Below are 21,121 nucleotides of genomic sequence, written 5' to 3'. Positions count from 1 at the left end.
TTCTTCCCACTCAGCATGCTAGCGACACAAATGAGCAAACTGACCAAGGGCTGACTGCAGAGGGGTCTCCCGTGGATCAGGGTGGGTGTGTGAGTGACAGGCCCAGTGCACCCCTGGACTTCGAGACCACACGTATGAAACAACATGAAAACACATTTCAGTGGAAACTATAACTGAATTGTCAGCATGCCATTTTTTAAATGCCACATATTTTTAGAAAACTTTCCATGTGTATAATAATTAACATAAACAGAAATTGTCACATAGTGGAAAGATGACTTCTTGTTTCGGGGGAAATCTCTGGGAAGCAAGACACACTGTGCTGATCAGACCACAGAGGTGGGAGAGGCAGGTTTGTGCAGCAGGAGCCGGACAGGAGAGAAGGCACCTGACTTCACGGGAAGCAGAGCCTCTAAAGCAGGGCCCAGAGTCCAAGGCCATCCTGGTATTTATACCTCACCGCTTCTTCCTTCCCGCCCTATGCAGTAACCTATTCCTCCTCCAGAGCCCTGCACGGAGTGCCTGGAAGAAAGGCTTTCAGTCTGACACTTGAGCTTGGTTCTCGGTTTTTGTGGGTAAGCTGGATGATTCTCTCAGTAAACCCAACCCCGATATTCGTAAACAAGATGGTGAAGAAGGTACAGACTCCCTGGGTCAGTCATACTCTTAATACGCTGAAAGATCTTGGTGTTTGTGTCTAACAATTAAAAGAGTTTTTCTAATAAAATGAACCCCGAGATTCGCTTTTCAAACGATGCTTATGGTAAAGCAGATGCATTTGTGAAAGTATACAAGCCAGGCTCAGATTCCCTTCATTCCCCAGTGGTGATGTTGTCTTGAGATCCCCTCAGAGTTTTTCAGAACAACTTAGGTCAGCTCTCTGCAAGGCGAGCTTAGCTCCTGTTTTCCAGTTGGTGGGTATGCTTGCAATCCAAATTGTTCGCTATTATTGTTGACTTTTAATAAAACTGTGTCCAGTTGACTTGTGATGGTGTGGTTCTCCCGGGGGGAGGATCAGGCAGGGGCTACATAGTGGAGATGGAACCAGATTTTGCAAAGCAGATTTTAACTGTCTCTTTGCCCCATGAGCTGTGCGATCTCAAGTCAGTGACTACACCTCCCTGGAAAGCGCACTTCATTTGTTAAATGAGGACCTGAGCCCGCTAATAACCAAAGTCTGCTCTATACCTTTTCCTCATTTAAGAAACTGGAAAAAGGGTTATTTTTCTTTGCAAGATGTGGCCAAGCATCTCCTGACAGCCCCATACGTTTGACTTCTTCTCTTGAGCAGGTCACGCCGGTTTGTAAGGAGGATGTGACATCCTAGCAGCACGATGCACTTTTTTACTTGAATATGAGATAAGAAAAAAAATTATTTCCACGAGCAACTGTAGCTTTTCTCACTTCCTGCATTCTCCTCCCTTTGGGATAATCCACAGGAGAGGACTCTCCCTCCCCCATGACACACTCATAGAAAGTTAATGCTCATCACAGCAGAAATCATGAGCACAGATTGTTTGGGCAGATAAACCACGTTGACTAAATCGAGTATCTATCATCTCTCTGTGTGCCCTTCCATACAGCAGGCCAAACAGTCACAATGATCGAATTTACATTATGTCCAAAAATTGTTTCAGTTGTATTTTAAAGGTAGCATGAAATACTGCAGAAGGTTGGATAATTTGGAAAATAGGGGGAAAAAAGAAAAGAAAAACACAAAGTTAAAATATCTCTACATGTGGACTCTTAGGAAGGCCCAATATGTTTTGTTTGAAGAAGTGCTGAAAGAAGCAAGATCATGCTGGAACAGGGGTCTCAGTGCTAGTAATATGTTCATGATCCCCTAACAATTTATAGAGAAAATGATAAAGCAAAGATTCACAGTTAGTAGAGGTTCAAGAACTGTTCTTCAAATAATGTAACTATTGGCAAGGAAATGATTTTCTCATCTTGTTTTGTTTTTAAATAAAACAATTTCCTCCTGATATGGTAGTAGGTAATAGGCTTATAAGCCTATTAAATTTTCAAAAACGATGAAGAGGCAGATAATATATTACCTTTGGGGAAATAATTGACAGCTAATCAAAACTTCCAGGTAAAATATGTCTATCAACGTCACAAGTTATCTATTTGCAAGACACCTACATTTTCTAAGTGGCATCAGACGTCAGGTTTGAGTGTATTATTAAAGATGATACTTATGAAGACTAGAGTTGTAAAATGATCTGGATGCCTTGAATTTAAGATTTCGTTCCAAGCAATCCAGGAAGATCTCAAATCTAACTAAAATAAGAATGTGTGTGAACTATTTAATTTTATTTATAAAAAAGAGTGGGAAGATACATAATAACCCACAAATACGTGTCCTTTTAAAGATGAACTGACTGCATCTGGACAAACTGGAGAACAATGAAGCAATCATTTTATTTAATTCCAATGAAAAACATCAAATGAGTTCAACTACACTAATAAATGCTTAAAATTAATGCAACTAAATCATAAAGAGATCAATAAAAATGAGATAATTTGGCTATTTGGTTTGGTTTGAGGATGTTTGTTTAGGCTTGAAATAATTCCTACTTTCCTGAGTAGATCTGCTCAGTAACCAGATTGATTCTACTTTACTCAAAATTAACTTAGTCAAGACAGTTTCAACCTGGATTATACTTCCTTTTTCTCTTAATAACCTTGTACAGTTCACTGTGATTCCATAATCTTTGTATTAAAGAAAGCATGCATAAATCATAAAAGAATAGAAAGAACTAATTTTCCTGTTTTCTTCTTTTTTTGACTGCACCACACAAGCCCTGGCAATGCCGTGTTCAGGCTGCTTACAGGAGCACCATGCAGAGCTGACTCCTAGCCACTGGACTACCAGGGAATTCAGGAATCTTTCAATAGCATTCTAAGAAGTATAACTTTTTATTCAGATATAATGCAAGTTCTAAATTAGATGGTTTAAAGAGAAAAGTTATTATTTTTAATGATGATCAATATTTCTGTTTACTTTTCAGAATGTAAATTTAAGTTCACCTGTTGAAAGTGAAATCTGTGAGCTTATTATGAAATAAAGTTAGATAAAATAACACTATATAAAATTATTTGCTTTGGTAATGATACTAAAAATGCAAATTTGGGGGAAATAGCATTATGGTAAAAATAATTTATTCTTACCTAATTACAAAGCCTTTTAAGCACCAGTGTGTCTAAAATTGGATTTCATGCAGGCATAATTCATAATTTCATTCAGGCAAGGTGTGGTATTCCACCAATGGAAATAGGAGCTGTGCTTGCAAAAATTTAATATTCTATATTATACAGAATACTGAACTGTGAAATTTAGTGAAGAAACTACTGTTGGCTATAAAAGGTTATTTTGGCATAATAGTAGACACGTCCATTGCCAAGCATACTTGACAACTGAGCATTAAAGAGCTCTTTCAGGTATCAACCCAAGTATTCTGTGATAAAATCAAATATGTTTTAAACAGTACAGTTCAGTTGCTCAATTGTGTCCGACTCTTTGCAGCCCCCCGGGCTGCAACACGCCAGTCTTCCCTGACCATCACCAACTCCCGGAGCTTGCTCAAACTCATGTCCACTGAGTTGGTGATGCCACCCAACTATCTCATCCTCTGTCACTGCCTTCTCCTCCTGCCTTCAATCTTTCCCAGCATCAGGGTCTTTTCCAATAAGGCAGTTCTTCGCATCAGGTGGCCAAAGTATTGGAAAAGGGAATGGCAAACCACTTCAGTATTCTTGCCTTGAAAACCCCATGAAAAGGCAAAAAGAAGTTCTAAATAATGCTTCCACATTGTATTTCTTTTTGTACATTATTTAGAGATATTTAACAAAACCCTTTAAATCAAACCCTTAACAACAAATCAAAGCTTTGTCAGAAAACTTCAGTTTTGAAGCTTTGGTGAACTGCATCACAAATCACTCCTTATTTAAAAAAAAAACAAAAACCTTGCAAAGAAGAAGGCAGAAATATGCCCATAAAGTAAGACAGGAACTGAGCAAGGTAAATGCCACCCATTCAGGGAGTTTACAAGATTTAGTTTTAGAATTTATTAATGATATTTGGCATAGTTTAATTTATAGTAACTTGTTTCTGATGGACCTTCTACTATAGTCATTAATATCCTGAATTCAAGAGAACAAAATTGAGAGTGTGTATGATTTTACATCATCTGAATTTGGAAAAATTTACTCAGAATCATTAACAGACCACCTTAATGTCAGAGCTTTTATTATGTGTTGTTCTATTTATGAGGGTTTTTTTGTTTGCTTGTTTTTTGCCCCTAAATAAAGAGGGAAAGGTAGTAACTGAGGAAACCTATAGGCCAAAATATGTATACATCTCAATATAAAAAATAGAATTAAGAATATCTTCCATTTAGGAGAATTTTTTGGCTTACCAAGTATCTCTGTATTAAAAACAGAATTTTCTAAAAAAATTAAAAAGTATGGTTAATGGAAGAATCCATTGAAAATGTCAATAATTGTAATCTCATTAGTCATAAATTCAACTTTTGAAGAATAAGAGAAATTATATAAAAATTCAAAATAATATGAGATTTAAAAAAATCTTCAGAACAATCTGAAGACTTTGGTACAGAGACAGATATGCCTTAGAAATTGATCATATCATGGACATGTCCCAAGAATATGCAATTATACTGCTTATGCTTATTTGAAGCATTAATACCCAATGTATTAATAAATTAATAAATTTTTTATGTATAAATAATTAATATATGTGTTCATATATAATATTCAATGTTAATAAGAATTGCTAAAGGTTTGCTTTACATTATAAAAATATGTTATGTCTATGTTTCAATAAAAGAAATTATTTTAATTTTATAATAGTTTTGAATAGAACTATTTTATGGATTAGTCAATAAAATAGAAGTAAATTGTCAGTCAATAAATAAACACTCTAATTACATAATTTTAATTGCTTTTATCATTCCCTTTTGCTGTAAGAAATGTTCCTGCTTGGATGGTAAATTTCATGGTCATGTACTTACACACTGGACCTTGTTCCAATAAGAGAAAGCACCTGGACTTCTGTTTTCAATTAGCATCTAGACAGAAACAAGAGAATATTGCTTCTACTCCAACCATGAGTTAGTTATTTAATTTGGATAAAGCTAGAAAACCATAGTTTTCACACCTATCAGAGAGCTAAAGATGCATAGAAAGCTACATAGACATAAATCTAGAAGTTAATTTTTGTTTTCTAAGCAAGAAAATAACAAAATGTTCTTTCACTTCTGGTGGAGTAAGATGAGAAAGAAAATGCCAGTGTGCTTGGAGAGTAAGGAGAAGCTGGAGGAAATTTTAAAAGATTTTTATTGACTGTGTGTAGTCTGGCACAAAAGTTTAAAATCTTGATAATCCTGAATTAACTGTTTTCCAAAAACTAGGAGAACGTGAGAGACAGAGAGATTGCCAAAGGCGCAAGAAGACTTCCCAGCAATTCAGAAACCTGAGGGCTAACCTAATCAGCAGAAAAGACCTCATGTGATTCAGAAAGACGGCGATTTGACTAAGACAATGAAGAAATCATTAGCGCTTCGCAGTGCTCAGATTTCAAGGCCAGCAGAAGGTAAGTTCTTCATCCTTCTTCCAAAGCCTTCTGAAAGCAATTTAATCAATATCTAACTAAAGCTCCAATGAAGAAATTTACCAAACTCAACAGCAGTTAGGTGGACAAGGTGTCCATCCTTTGAGCCCGACTGAGAAAGAAGACGGCGTTTTCTGGGTTGTTCAGTGGCCGGTTTGTCCTTGTTCAGTCACTCAGTCGTGCCCACTCTTTGCGACCCCACGGACTGCAGCACGCCAGGCTCCCTTCACTATCTCCCAGAGCTTGTTCAAATTCATGTCTATTGAGTCGGCGATGCAAGTATTATTTATTTTAGTCTCAACTGTTATCTTATACACAGTGTCTGAAATGTGCTAAAAACTTAGAAGACATGAGAAGTGAATGTACATGTTACTGGACTGTGTCGTTAAGACATGGATTTTTTTTTAAATTGCTGTGAGATGGTGGAAAAACTGAACAACATGTGAAAAGATGACATTTACCAGAGATTTAAAACTATTTTTAAAAATTTGAAGACAGAACAATACAAATTATCTAGACCAAAACCACAAAGAAACACCACAATTAAGATAATTATGGAAAAACAATGATAATAATAAAAGGACTGAGAGTCTGCGGTTTGAGCAGTGATCTTCCTTCACTGAAGAAGTAATTGGAGACCCGGAAGGAGAAAAGAGTGAAGAGGGCAGAAGCAGTCCTTGAAGAGATAATGGTGATAATTTTTTAACACTGATGAAGAAAATCAACCCACTGATCCAGAAAATCAATGAAACCTAATGCAAAAACCGGAAACAAAACCAAACCTGCTTTGAGACATATAATATCTGAACTTCTGAAAAACAGTATAAAAGATAACACAAAAGGAAACTTTTTACCATTGGGGGGAAAAATAAAACACAGAGGCAAGAAGGCAGTAGCTCAACAAATTTAACTTCTGAATGACTTAAAAGACTCTGAAACCAGAATTCGATTTTTAGCAAAAATATCCTTCAAAAACGAGTTATTTTCAGATAAAAAAATTAAGTTTGTGACCAGCAGATCTGCCTTAGAAATACCAACATTAGTTCTTCAGACTAAAGGGAAATCACAGCAGATCTTTAGGAGGAACAAGAGGTAAATAAAAGCCCACTTTTCTTCAATTCTCTCATTTTCTTTAAAAGTTACATGACTCTTTAAAACAAAACTTTATATTTTTTATATAAAGCAGTATCATTGTAAATCCAGATGAACAATGAGAAAAGATGTATAATGTAATCTCTAGACAAATAGTTATAAAAGCAACATAAAAATATAGTTAAGAACAAAAAATAAGAATTAAAATAGACTACAACAAATATTCAATTATGTCAGTGAAGCTAGGAAAAATGAAAAATACTCAAAGGAAGATGGCACTATAGAAAACAACCATCAACACAGTAAACCTGGGTCAAACTGTGCTACATTAACTGTGTCTACCTTTGACACGCCAGTTGAAACACGGAGAATGGTGACCCAGGTGAACGGAACGGATTTTCAATTTGCTATTGAGATGAACACAGGTATGACCTGGAAAGTGTTAAAGCTCACTGCACAACTCGGAGCTCTCCAAGTTAACTTCTTCTTGGTCACAATGCTTAGTTAAAAATAATAATAATAATAATATAAATGTGCTCACTTGAAGATATATATAAATTCTATTATATATTACATATTTTATTATTATTACTAAAACACAACAATTCTGTATCCATTTTTTAAAAGTGTACCCATAAGCATTTTAAAGCCGTTTACAGCAGTTTAAGGTTAGAGCAAACCCGAGAGGAAGGTACAGAAATTTCCTATACACCCCTTCCTCTTGATTATCAACATTCCCCACCAGAATGGTGAATTTGCTACAATGAATTGTGTGTAAAAAGTCATCACAATATCCAAGGTTACCTGGGTTTTCTCCTACGTTGTCTCTAGAAATTTTATAGTTTTGTATTTTACAGCAGTGTTTTGCAAGAAGTAAATTGTACAGAATTGCAGGCCGTGATGATAATAGAAAGCAGACAAATTAAAAGACAGCTTTATTACTAGTTCCAAATTCTCCGCAGGTAATGCACACTCTTATAACCTGCAATCATGATGGGCTATTCCCTCAGCCCTGCCTTCCTGATCACAACACCTGCAAGCTATACAGGTCCACAACCTCCAAATCTCACTTTAGAAGCCCTTTTATGTGGGAAGTTTTTTGTTTTCTTTTAATTCCAAGATTTGAGTTGGTGCCATTTCTAAGTCTATCCAATACCCTTGTCATTCCCCTATCTCAATCATAACAGGTGAGTTTTCACTTGTCTACTTAATGTCCTACCATTTATTGGGTTTCATTTGGAATCGCCAGACAGTCACATCTTTAAGGACAGGGGCATATCTATAGCTCCCTCTCTATCTCTATCTATCATCTGCTGCTGCTGTTGTTCAGTCGCTCAGTCGTGTCTGACTCTTTGCAAGCCCATGGACTGCAGCACGCCAGGCTTCCCTGACCTTCATTAAGACCCAAAGTTTGTTCAACCTCATGTCCATTGAGTCAATGATGCCGTCCAATCATCTCATCCTCTGTCATCCCCTTCTCTTCCCGCCTTTAATCTTTCCCAGCATCAGGGTCTTTTCCAATGAGTCAATTCTTCTCATCAGGTGGCCAAAGTACTGGAGCATCCGCTTTGGCATCAGTACTTCCAGTGAATATTCAAGACTGATTTCCTTTAGGATGGACTGGTTTGATCTCCTTGCAGTCCAAGGGACTCTCAAGAGTCTTCTCCAACACCACAGTTCAAAAGCATCAATTCTTCGGTGCTCAGCCTTCTTTATCATCCAACTCTCACATCCATACATGACCACTGGAAAAACCATAGCTTTGACTAGACGGACCTCTGTCGGTAAAGTGATGCCTCTGCTTTTAAATATGCTGTCTAGGTTTGCCATAGCTTTTCTTCCAAGGTGCAAGCATCTTTTAAATCATGGCTGCAGTCACCATCCACAGTGAACTGTGAGATAGTACATTTTGGTTGTTTAAGCTTCCAGGGTACGGTCCTTCATTCTGGCACCCCCAGTATTCTGGCAGCCCCAGTTAAGGCAAAATGGAGCAGCAGGAACTAGTGGGCACTTTGAGTCGGAATGTGGTCATCACAGCCATTGCAAGAACTGTCTGCTGACTTTTTTCCAAGTTAAACACCCTCATTACATCCCAGCAATTCCACTCTAGGAAAGGTGCTTATACAAGGTGGGTGCACATGTGTGTCCAGAAGGTCGGAGTGTGGGGAGCAGTGAGCCCACGCAAGTGTTTGAGGCAGGGAGTGATGGAGAGGCTGTGCTGTTGGCAGTCCCACGGGAGGCCGCGCAGCTGTTGGAGGAGGCGTGTGGAGGGTGGATGCAGAAGCCGAGCCCCAGGCAAGGGCCGCCCTGAGCAGAGGGGCACGGGGCAGGAAACTCACACACAGGCTGATACCTTCTGACTATCTGCGTGAGGTCATTTTCTAACCCCTCAAAACTGCTGCTGCAAGTACATTCGAGCTTGTCAGAAATACAGATTGCCGGAAACATTCAGGCTGGTCAAAGTCATGAGAGAGCAATTTGTTTCTCAAAGACACACTTATGGCATTTGGAAGTGGGCAGGATTTTCCTTCATGTCATTGGATTCTGCTGTCTGTACACAATTGTACCTGTACACAACCGTGCCCGAACATGACTGCCCATGCAAGACCGTGCCCATACGCAACCGTACCCATACGTACCCATACACAACCGTGCCCGAACATGACTCTGCCCGAACATGACTGTGCCCGAACACAACTGTGTCCTAACATCACTATTCACAAACACGGCTGTGCCCGAACGCGACTGTGCCCTTACACAACTCTGCTCGTACACAACTGTGCACAAACACAAATGTGCCCGAACACGACCGTGCCCGAACACGACCGTGCACAAGCAAGACTATGCCCTTACATGACTGTGTGCAAACATGACTGTGCCCTCACGTGACTGTGCCCTAACACGACTATGTCTGAACACGACTGTGCACAAGAACTGTGCCCGAACACAACTGGGCCCAAACACAACTGTGCCCGAACATGACCATGCACGAACAAGACTGTGCCCTTACACGACTGTGGGCCCTTACATGACTGCACAAACTCAACTGTGCCCTTACACGACTGTGCCCGTACACGACTGTGCCCTTACACGACTGTGGGCCCTTACATGACTGCGCAAACTCAACTGTGCCCTTACACGACTGTGCCCTTACACGACTGTGCCCTTACACGACTGTGCCCTTACACGACTGTGGGCCCTTACATGACTGCGCAAACTCAACTGTGCCCTTACACGACTGTGCCCTTACACGACTGTGCCCTTACACGACTGTGCCCGTACGCGACTGTGCCCTTACGCGACTGTGCCCTTACACGACTGTGCCCTTACGCGACTGTGCCCATACACGACTGTGCCCTTACACGACTGTGCCCTTACACAACTGTGCCCGTACACGACTGTGCCCATACGCGACTGTGTACAGACACGACTGTGCCCTTGTATGACTGTGCCCATACACGACTGTGGGCCCTTACATGACTATGCGCAAACTCGACTGTGCCCTTACACGCCTGCGCCTTTACACAACTGTGTGAAAACACAACTGTGCCCTTACATGACTATGCACAAACACGACTGTGCCCTTGCATGACTGTGCCCATATCGACTGTGCCCTTACACAACTGTGCCCATACATGACTGTGCCGTTATGCAACTGTGCCCGTACGTGACTGTGCACAGACACGAATGTGCACAAACACGACTGTGCCCTTGCATGACTGTGCCCATACATGACTGTGCCCTTACACAACTGTGCCCATACACTACTGTGGGCCCATACACTACTGTGGGCCCTTACACGGCTGTGCCCATACACTACTGTGCCCATACACTACTGTGGGCCCTTACACAACTGTGCCCTTACATGACTGTGCCCTTACATGACTGTGCCCATACACGACTGTGCCCTTACACAACTGTGCCCATACACTACTGTGGGCCCATACACTACTGTGGGCCCTTACACGACTGTGCCCTTGCACAACTGTGTCCATACATGACTGTACCCAAACACGACTATGCCCTTACATGACTGTGCCCATACACAACTGTACCCAAACACAACTATGCCCTTACATAACTGTGCCCTTACACGACTGTGGGCCCTTACATGACTGTGTGCAAGCATGACTGTGGGCCCTTACACGAATGTGCATAAACACGACTGTGCCCATACACAACTGTGCCCTTACACGACTGTGCCCTTACACGACTGTGCCTTTACATGACTGTGCCCATACACGACTGTCCCTTACACGACTGTCCCTTACACGACTGTGCCCATACACGACTGTGCCCGATCACAACTGTTCCCGTAGACAACTGTACACAAACACAGCTGTGCCCAAACACAACTGTGCCCTTACACAACTGTGCCTGGCACATGCTGATTAGTTCATGTGGTGGGTTTTCTCAGAGCCTCTCCACAGTTCATAGATGGAAGGAGCACGAGGGAGAGCATTTTCACCACACCACGAGACCCGGCCTCCTAGTTTGGTGCTCTGCTCTGTGACTGTCAGCAAATCCTTTCGCTTCTCTTGGTTCCTAAAATCGTCAAAAAACTGAGATTACCAGAGCATCACAGCTCTGTTCAGTCGAACCTTGAGATGCTCAGAGAATCTCTTATCTTCAGGAGAAATGATCTCAAACTAAAATGAACAAGAGGTTTGAGTGGATATGGACACCCCACTTTGGCAACAGTCCTAGCAGAGCTTCAGTTAAAACCTCACCTTCCATGAGAAGCCAGGAACACCAGTGTGCCTTGAAAATTTCCCCCCAACGTCCGGATACAGCACATGGCTCCTGTGGAGCACTTGGAGGCCCTGTGACCATGATCCAGTTGTTTCAAAACCTCCAATCTCTGACTTTGTGTGAGGAGAACGAGAAGTGCGACAGATGCTCCATTTCTCTAAGAACCTCTCAGCGTCCTCTGCCCTGTAACCTGGAGGCGATGCTGCTCACAAACTCCTGGGTCGTGAAGAGCACAGAGAATCCCCCATCTCCCCGCAATGGGCCCCGGGAGTGCCGGCTTGGAGCAGCTGTCTTGTGCGCCCCCCTATTTGGTCCTGAGGCTTCAGGACCCCCTACCCACGCCCCCCACTGCTCTTGCCGCCATATTGATCATCAGCCAGTTTCCCTGGACACCAGCTGTCCCGAGGCTGCACCAGGCCCCAGACGGTTCTTGGGCAGAGCAGCGGGAGCCCAGGGCCCCGTGGTTGGCGCGTGTGCATTCTGGGCGTCTCAGGCCCCAGACTGCGGAGGAGATCAATGCCGCAGCAGGGGCCTTCATTGTATCTGTGATGGTTTTGAACATTAGTAACAGTAAGGGCAGATTGAGGAGGAAAAACAGGTTCCGAAGCTGCACAGAGAAACGAGTTGAACTCAAGAAGTGAAGGGCTAAATGATTTTCCTGGGCTCTGGGGTGATCACTCCTTGCCCACACCTACACAGCTTTACCTCTTCCACCCCTGACCACTGTGCCCCTGGTGCTCCTCAAGCCAAGGAGAAGACTGTAAAAAAAATCTGGCAGCAGATTCATAATTTTTCATATCAGAAGCACAGCAGTCCAAGAACCGCTGGCCGGCTTTGGGCATCCCCAGTGGGCAATGAGCAAATACGCGGTGCTCTGGTTTTCGCTAAAGCAGCACAGCGTGCTCCGAGCTTGGAGCGGCACTGCCTCGGTGTGAAAGGAACACACACCAGCCGTGGGGGGTGGGGGGGTGGGTGGTGTCTGTGTCTTTAATCAGTTTCTGCACATCTGTCTTTACACAGTTGGACTCCTTCACAAAAGTCACCCTAACTACCTTAACATATGTAGAGCCAAATTAAAATTACTTTATCAATCTTGCATTTTCAGCTTTACCATCTTTGGGGTTATTTTCCATCCATGTGTTTCATTATTTCAGTAAAGTCGTCTTGTCTCCCTAACTGAGAGAAATCAGCCAGTAGAAGCCAAGTTAAATTGGGGCTGAGGCAGGGACAGAGGAGAGCAAAGGAAAAATTTAATGTACACAAGCATTTCCATCTCTAGTCTGTACTCCCATCTAAAGGTTTTTACAAGGTTTTCATAGTCACCATTTTCTTTCTCTTTTACTGAACAATATATTTTCCCTGAATTGAGCCCTTTCAACAAATTTCTTTTTGAGTCAAAGTGGAATTTTTAATATAGTGTAAAAAAAGAACATTATCTTTTATATACAAAACAGCCATGTTTTCAGAGCGGTAACACTGCCCCCACATGATTCCTTAAAGGCTTTTGTGTCCAGGCTCCTTTCCCAACATGTCCTTAAAATGGTCAAGCACACCTTTACCTCCAGGCAGCGGTACCTGCGGCAACCATGGCAAGACGGAAGAAATAAAATATAGGGTGTATGTGATTCTTGAAAGTATAAAATACAAGTAACACAGACATTAAAAACAAGCGTCCAACTGGAACAAGGATAAGGCACAAACTTGCCTGGAAAGTTTCGGTATGACTCGCTCTACTACATCTTAAGCAGCTTATCATTTGTGAAATGGAAATTCACCGTGACATTTTCTTATTCTTTCAAATTTTATGGGCAAGGATGAGCTATATTTTATTTCTGTTGCAACTTCATCACATCAAAACAGTTTCTGGATAGCAGTTAGAACATCGGGAAAACAGCTAGAAAGGCCTCTCAACATACACACAAGCAGTGTACTGACCACACCCCGTACAGGTGGGTTGTCTTCAGTTGACATCTGAGTTCCTTCACCTCTCGGTGCATGTGTTAAGATGCTCAAGAAATGCGCTAGCTAGCCGGGAATAATTAACCCCTTCCAGGAACTGGATAATGACTTTAATACATCAAATTTAAAAACAAATCAAATAGAAGAAGAAAGGTGGGAAGGAATAATATTTTTCTTGGAGAAATTTAGTTTAACTTCATTCTAAATGACTGCCAAGATGCACTTGGCAAAGTTGCCCCAACAGTATCTGAGAAAGGTGACCTTGCCCTGTGTTTCCTTCACTGTTAAGATGATCACTCATCTCAATTCAGCTACGATTGTCAGCAACCGGGGGTGCAGGTTGGACCAGGCAGTGGAGACCCGCTGTCACCCCCAGTCTCCGTATCTCTGCTCCTGGGGTCAGAGTCCACGTGTCTCCCGACTTGTTGCCAGTCAGGCGCTGATAGTGCACCTTCCTGCTCTCATCGACTAGACTCCTGGGCAGATACCTGTCTAGGATGAATGGCCAGAAAGCAATGGAGGTTCAGGGGCACGGCATCGGCTGGATGATGTCAAAATTGTCTCCAAGGTGATGGTGCCAGCACGGTCCTCGTCCTGGAGCCGGTGTCCTCCAGTCCCAACCTCACCAACAAGTAGCACTGTCAGACTTTTTAACTTTTGCCAATCTGGTGGGTGCAAATGGTATCTCATTATTGTTTTAATTTGCATTTCTCAGATTACTAATGAGGTTAAGCATCTGTTCCTCTGTTTATTCGCCATATTTTTTTTTCCTCTGCTGTGAACCTATTAGGTTGTTTGCCTTTTTATTACTGATTTGGAGAAGTTTTTTATAAACATATTTTGATGATTAATCCTTTGTTAATTAAATGTGTTGCAAATCTGTACTCCCAATTTATGGCTTGTCTTTTCCCTGCTTTGTTGTGTATTTTTTGACACAGGATTTCTTAATATAGTTCAATTTCTTGTTTTGGTTTAGCTTTCTTTTCTTTTGAGGTTTATGTCTCCCGGGACTACTTTAATAAATTTTCCACTTCAAGGTTGTAAAGTTATTATACTGAATTTTCTTATGAGAGCTTTAAAGTCTGTGATTCATATTGGTATTCCTAATACACTAGAATTGATTGTGGTTTGTGGATGGGGTGGGCTGGGGTGAAATTTCATTTCCCCTCCCCCATGGAAAGCCAATTTTCCAGCAACAGTTATTAAATAGTGGCAAAGTGCATTTTACAAAAAGTGAAAAGCATTTTTCATGGATATACACTAAGCATTTGTCAAAGATGTAGTCACTCTTTCATGAGGGAAACACCAAGATGTGGAGCTCATTCAGTGAAAGATACAAGAACTGATGCTGTGGTCCTTCAGTTGGGTATAAAGTCAGACCCGTGTCAGAGGGTCATGTTAGATACAAAATCGGCCACAGCCTTACAGAGAGGTACAGCCTTCCGTTTCAGAGTCATCTTCTCTTCCGGATGGAAATCGCTGCTGCTCCTTATAGACAAAACCATCCACATTGTTCAGTCTCCTCCAAGTCTCACAGATGGCATCTGAGTCCTCATTAATGAGAGTCAAGTTAAGTCACAGGAGATTTCCGAGGCAGACTTCTTAGATGACTCTGTGGCTACTGGTTCTCCAACTTGAACTCATATGCTGATTAATTCATTCATGGAGTTTTTCATTCCAAATATTACACAATTTTTCATGTAAATTAAAACTTCTCTCCTATATTTCTGTTGTTTTGGTTATTCTCTTATTTCTTTGTCAGACCCTTTGATATTACCTTCAGTAATTTTTTGAATTAATAGACTTTACCTTGTAAAGCAGTTTAAGGTTTATGGAGACAGAAAGTAGAGAGAGCCAGCCTGCACCCTCTTCCTTGCCACAGACACATACATGGTGTCCCCATTACTCACATCTTGGGGAGGTGTGGTTCTGTCACTGAGAAGTCAATACTGATACATCGGTAATAACTAATGTCCCTTAGGTTTCCCTCTTGCTGCTATACATTTAACATACAACAAACTAGAAATGGACACATTCATAATGACATGTATCCACTGTTATAATATATGAAAAATAGTTTCACCTCCCTAAAACTCCATTGCTTTCCACTTATCCTTTCCTCTCCCAGCCCCTGGCAGCCCCCGATCATTTTACGGTCACCCTCATCTTGCCTTTTCCAGAATAGAACATCATATGGCTGCAATCAGCATTTCAAGTCTTGTTTCTTTACTCAGTTATATGCATCTAAGGTTCCTCCCTGGCTTTTCATGACTTGAGAACTCATTTCTTTTTAGCTCTAAATAATCTTTCATTCTCTGGATGGACCATGTTTTCATTTATCTATTTACCTCCTGAAAGGCATCTTGGTAGCTTCCAATTAGTAATTAGGAATAAAACTGCCATAAACATGTGTGCAGGTTTTCGTGTGGACATAAGTGGTGAATTTTCAGGAATATTTTTGTTGTTTCTACATAAAGCTAACACAAAATGGAAAAACCATAGACTTGACTAGACGGACCTTTGTTGACAAAGTAATGTCTCTACTTTTAATATGCTGTCTAGGTTGGTCATTGGAGAAGGCAATGGCACCCCACTCCAGTACTCTTGCCTGGAAAATCCCATGGACGGAGGAGCCTGGCAGGCTGCAGTCCATGAGGTCGCTAAGGGTCGGACACGACTGAGTGACTTCACTTTCACTTTTCACTTTCTTGCATTGGAAAAGGAAATGGCAACCCACTCCAGCGTTCTTGCCTGGAGAATCCCAGGGACGGGGGAGCCTGGTGGGCTACCGTCTCTGGGGTCACACAGAGTCGGACGCAACACAAGTGACTTAGAAGCAGCAGCAGCAGCAACACAATTTTCTATGAGTCGGGTATAGAATTGCCACATAAAATACAGAATGCCCTTTTAAATCTGAACTTCAGCTAAACAATGAATACATTTTGATACACATATTTCATAAGACATTCTTATATTAAAAAATAGTTCATCTACCTGAAATTCACACTCTACTGGGTATCCTGCACTTACCAAGTCTCGTAGCTCTAGTCAGTATACTTATTAAAACAGTCCATTCTTTCCTTAGGGTTCTCTCATTTCAGACCTGCATGGGCCTTAGGGCTGACCACAGCCCCTCAGACCCTGGCCTGAGGGCCTACAGGAAGCCTGCGGTTTTTCTCTGATATAAACTGTGGGAATCTAAACTTGGAAGTAAACTTCACCAACTCATGGGACCACCCCCGCCCCGGTGCCTGGGACCTCCTGCAGTCTGTACCTTTCAGACTGGTCCCCGCGGAGCCTCCAGCCACTCGTCCACTACTGCCCATGGCTTTCCATCCTGGCAATGGCTCCAACGGGGGCTACTATTGTGTGTCTGCTCCAGGAAATTGAGATATCCTTTCACAAAAATCTAGAATAATTCTGTTGGTATCTACAAAGCAGGTTGCTAGGATTTTAATATGAATCTTTTTCAATCTATAAATCAAATTGGAAGCAATTGGTATCTTATCAATATTGAGTCTTCCAATCTAAAACAAAATATCTCTCTCTTTAATCATATCTTTAGTTTCTTTCATCAATTTTGAATGTGTCCACATATAAATACATATTTTGCTAGATTAATACCTAACAATCTCATTTTTGATGCTATTTGAAATGCTATTTTTATTGGGAATCCCCGCTGTTCATTGCTGGTATTAGGGAAAGCTTATGTATTGTTGCTGTTCAGTTGCTCAGTCCTGTCCAGCTCTTTGTGACCCTATGAAGTGCAGCACATCAGCTTTCCCTGTCCTCCACCATCTCCTGGACTTTGCTCAAACTCAGGTCCACTGAACCAATGATGCCATCCAACCATCTCATCCTCTGTTGTCCGCTTCTCCCCCTGCCATCAGTCTTTCCCAGCATCAGGGTCTTTTCCAGCGAGTCAGTTCTTCACATCAGGTGGCCAAAGTATAGGAGCTTCAGCTTCAGCATCAGTCCTTCCAACGAATACTCAGGGTTGATTTCCTTTAGGATTGATTTGTTTGATCTCCTTGATATATCAATCTTTATTCTGCGTTTCAAACATTGTTCACTTGAGTTCTCACTGAAAGGCCATCTCTTTTCACCTTTGGTGGGCCTACATAGTTGTTATCAGATTTATTGCTCTTCTTAAGAACTTTATTTCAAACTGATTTTTATATATTGTTGACCAATTTTCAATATATTTTATTTCTCTTTTATTTGTATTTGCTTTCTTATTTTTACTTTTGGGTTTAAATTATTCTTTCTCTATTTTCCTAAGGCTTAGAGCATGATTTGAAGTCTTTCTTATTTTCTCATATATGCATTAATTGCTATACATTTTCCTGTAAGCACTGCTTTTGCTGCATCTCAAAAATGTTGAGGTTTATCTTTATATTAATTTAATTATATTTTTAAATTTTTCTTGAGACCTTCTTCACTGACACGTTATATAGATATGTTTTTTTTTCCCCAAATATTTTCACATTTCCAGCTATCTGTCTGGTATTGATTTCTAGTTTTTGAACATATTTTGAACATACTTTGTCTCATTTCTATTCTTTTTAAAATGTGTTTTATGGCCCAGAAGTTGATCTAACTTGGTGAATGTTCCATGTTAACCTGAAAAGAATGTGTATTCTCATGTTGTTGGATGGAGTATTTCATAAATTCCAATTAGATCAAATTGATTGCTAGTGCTACTCAAGAAAACTGTATGTTCATTGATTTTCTGCCAGCTTGAAAAATATCAATTACTGAACAAGGGGTGCTGAAGAGCCCACCTGTACCCGTGGTTTCTCCAGTTCTCCCTGCAGTTCCGCAGGGCTTTGCCTCCTGTCTTTTGATGCTCTGTTGTTAGACGCCTATGCACGTAGGACAGACGTGTCTTTCAGAGGATCCACCCCGTTGCCACTCCGTAACGTCCCACTTTACCCCTGATGGCGTTCCTTACTCCACACTGTTCAGCTGATGTTTCTCTAAGTTCCCCAGCTTTTCTTTGCTGAGGTTTCAGACTCCTCTGGTTCCTTGTCTGTCTGCCAGGCCAACTCTGGGCTTCCCTAAGCACTCCTCAGAGAGTCCACGCCCTGCTGCCCTGGGAGCCGGAATCCACTGTTATCACCCCGGACCCTTTTCAGTGTGAGGTGGCATGTGATGGAGGAAGACCACTCTGCTGTGCTCTGACCCTTGTAAGTGTCCCCTCATCTTACCCCAGCACAGTTAAGTGGGATGGGGTCCAGAGCTGGGGCGCTGGCCTTCCCCAGGTGGGATCGGCATCTGAGGAAGCCATCACACCTGTGCAGTACCCGGCGGAGGGCTCACTGGCCTGTTTCATCACGACTCCTCGGTGCCCCTCCTGCCGGCTCTGGGGCCTCTTCCTCAGATGGGTTCCTGGGGGCAAAGCCCACAGCAGTGTGGGGTCCACCCGAGGCTGTAGTCCCAGGAGCCTCCTGCCCTCCTGCTGGTCCACACGCTGCCTCCAGCAGCACACCAACGTTATATTAAAGTCCCCTGCAGTTTACACCCACAGGGCTTCTGCTCCAGGCGGGCAGGTCTCCACTGGGGTCTGGTCACCTCCTCAAGATTTGGGGTGCAGTTCCCCCATGACCTCTGTCCTCTGGTATGCTTATAAAACTTGTTGATTATCCATGATTTTTCACCTTTTTCTTATTATAGGGCAGTAGAGACAAACTTCATGATCTTTAGATCTCACAGCTGAAAGTGGAAAGTACCATATATTCTTGCACAAAGAATGAAAAGGAAATATTCAGTTTGAAAATTTTAAAACTTATGAAAGAGATAAATGCATCTATCTGAGGTAATGGATCAAGGTCTTAGAAAAGGCTGGAGAGATGGAATCTACATAATGAGTTGAGGGATTCATTTTGGAAAGCAGGAGGTAATGTGTCCTCAACAAGAAAGAAAAAGACACAGGGACCCCCAGTGTTGATACCAGCACTACTTACAATGGTCGAGACATGGAAGCAACCTAGATGTCCATCAATGGATAAAGAAGATGTGACTTATATGCAGACATACGCACACGATAGAATATTATTCAGCCATAAAAAAGAATGAAATAATGCCACTGGCAGCAGAATGGATGGACCTAGAGATTATCATACTAAGTGAAGCTAGTCAGACAGAGAAAGACAAATATCATATGATATCGCTTATATGTGGAATCTTAAAAAATAAAAAATAAAAAGGTACAGATAAACAGACATAGAAAAGAAACTTATGGTTACCAAAGGGGATAGTTGGGTTGGGGGAGATAAATTAAGAGTTGGGATTAACATACACACACTGCTGCTGCTGCTGCTAAGTCGCTTCAGTCGGGTCTGACTCTGTGCGACCCCATAGACGGCAGCCCATGAGGCTCCCCCATCCCTGGGATTCTCCAGGCAAGAACACTGGAGTGGGTTGCCATTTCCTTCTCCAATGCATGAAAGTGAAAAGTGAAAGTGAAGTCGCTCAGTCCTGCCCGACTCTTAGCGACCCCATGGACTGTGGCCCACCAGGCTCCTCCGTCCATGGGATTTTCCAGGCAAGAGTGCTGGAGTGGGGTGCCATTGCCTTCTCGGATACACACACGACTATATATAAAATAGATAAACATCAAGGAAGACACAGGGAACTATATTCAATATGCTATAATAACATATAATGGACTAAAGTCTGAAAACAGAGTCTAAGAAGAGTCTGAGAAGACAAGCGTCTTGTAATGAATAACCTATAATGGAAAAGAGCTGGGAAAGGACTTTTATGTGTTTTCTCGCCGCTTTCCTGGGATCAGGGTCCCACCCTGCGACCTCGCTGCGCCTCGATGACCTCATTAGTGGTCCCGTCTCCAGTAGAGACACATGCAGGTTAGGGCTTCACCATAGGAATTTTGAGGGAAGACAATTCAGCCCGTGGCCCTGGACAAGGCAAGGGTTACAGGGTCCGCGGTGGGAAGACCCCAAGCGGGCAGAGGGAGCCGAAGGGAGGAAGGGGCAGCGCCACACAGGCTGAGGCCGTCCGCGGTGAGGGGACCGGAAGCCCGGGGCCGACGCTTCTAGAGCGGTTTGTGAACCGAGCGTGAGCCCAGCTTCCCCATCGGAGAGACCGGTGGCCCACGCTCATTGCCTCGACGACGCGAGGCCCTTCTGCTCGGGGAGCCGCTGGATGTCTTCGCCTGGCTGCCTCCTGGGCCCTGACAGTTCTGCCACAGTGATAAAAAACGTTCCTCCTGGCACAGCTGCTTCTGCTGAGAAAGTCTCACCTTTCCTAAAAATGAATTTGGACTAGTTCCCAGATCATGCATCTGGTCCTCTGATTTACGGCTCCGGAGATCAGAACAGTGGGTAAACTTGGGTCCCTCTCTGACTCCTGGGGAGCGCTGCCGGAGATGCCACGGGGCTGGCTGACTGCCCGCTCCTTTGCCGCTCCAGCGCAGGGCGGAGGCTCTGCAGCGTTCCCCAGGCTCTCTGCTGAGGGAGCTGCCTTGGGGGCGGCCCGGGAGCACAGCCCAGGTAAATGCCTCCCGCTCTAACGTCCCATCACCAGGCAGACCATCAGGACTCTACTTCTGCAGTAGAACGCTACCTGTTTCTGAAAACAAATCTCACCCACTGTCGGAAATAAAGATTGCTTGGCCACACTCTCCAAAATGTTAAATTTCTCTGGTTCAACTTCTTACGC

The sequence above is a fragment of the Ovis canadensis genome, chromosome 23, assembly GCF_042477335.2.
Source record: "Ovis canadensis isolate MfBH-ARS-UI-01 breed Bighorn chromosome 23, ARS-UI_OviCan_v2, whole genome shotgun sequence".
Lineage (NCBI taxonomy): Eukaryota > Metazoa > Chordata > Mammalia > Artiodactyla > Bovidae > Ovis > Ovis canadensis.
This window is presented reverse-complemented; position numbering follows the sequence as displayed.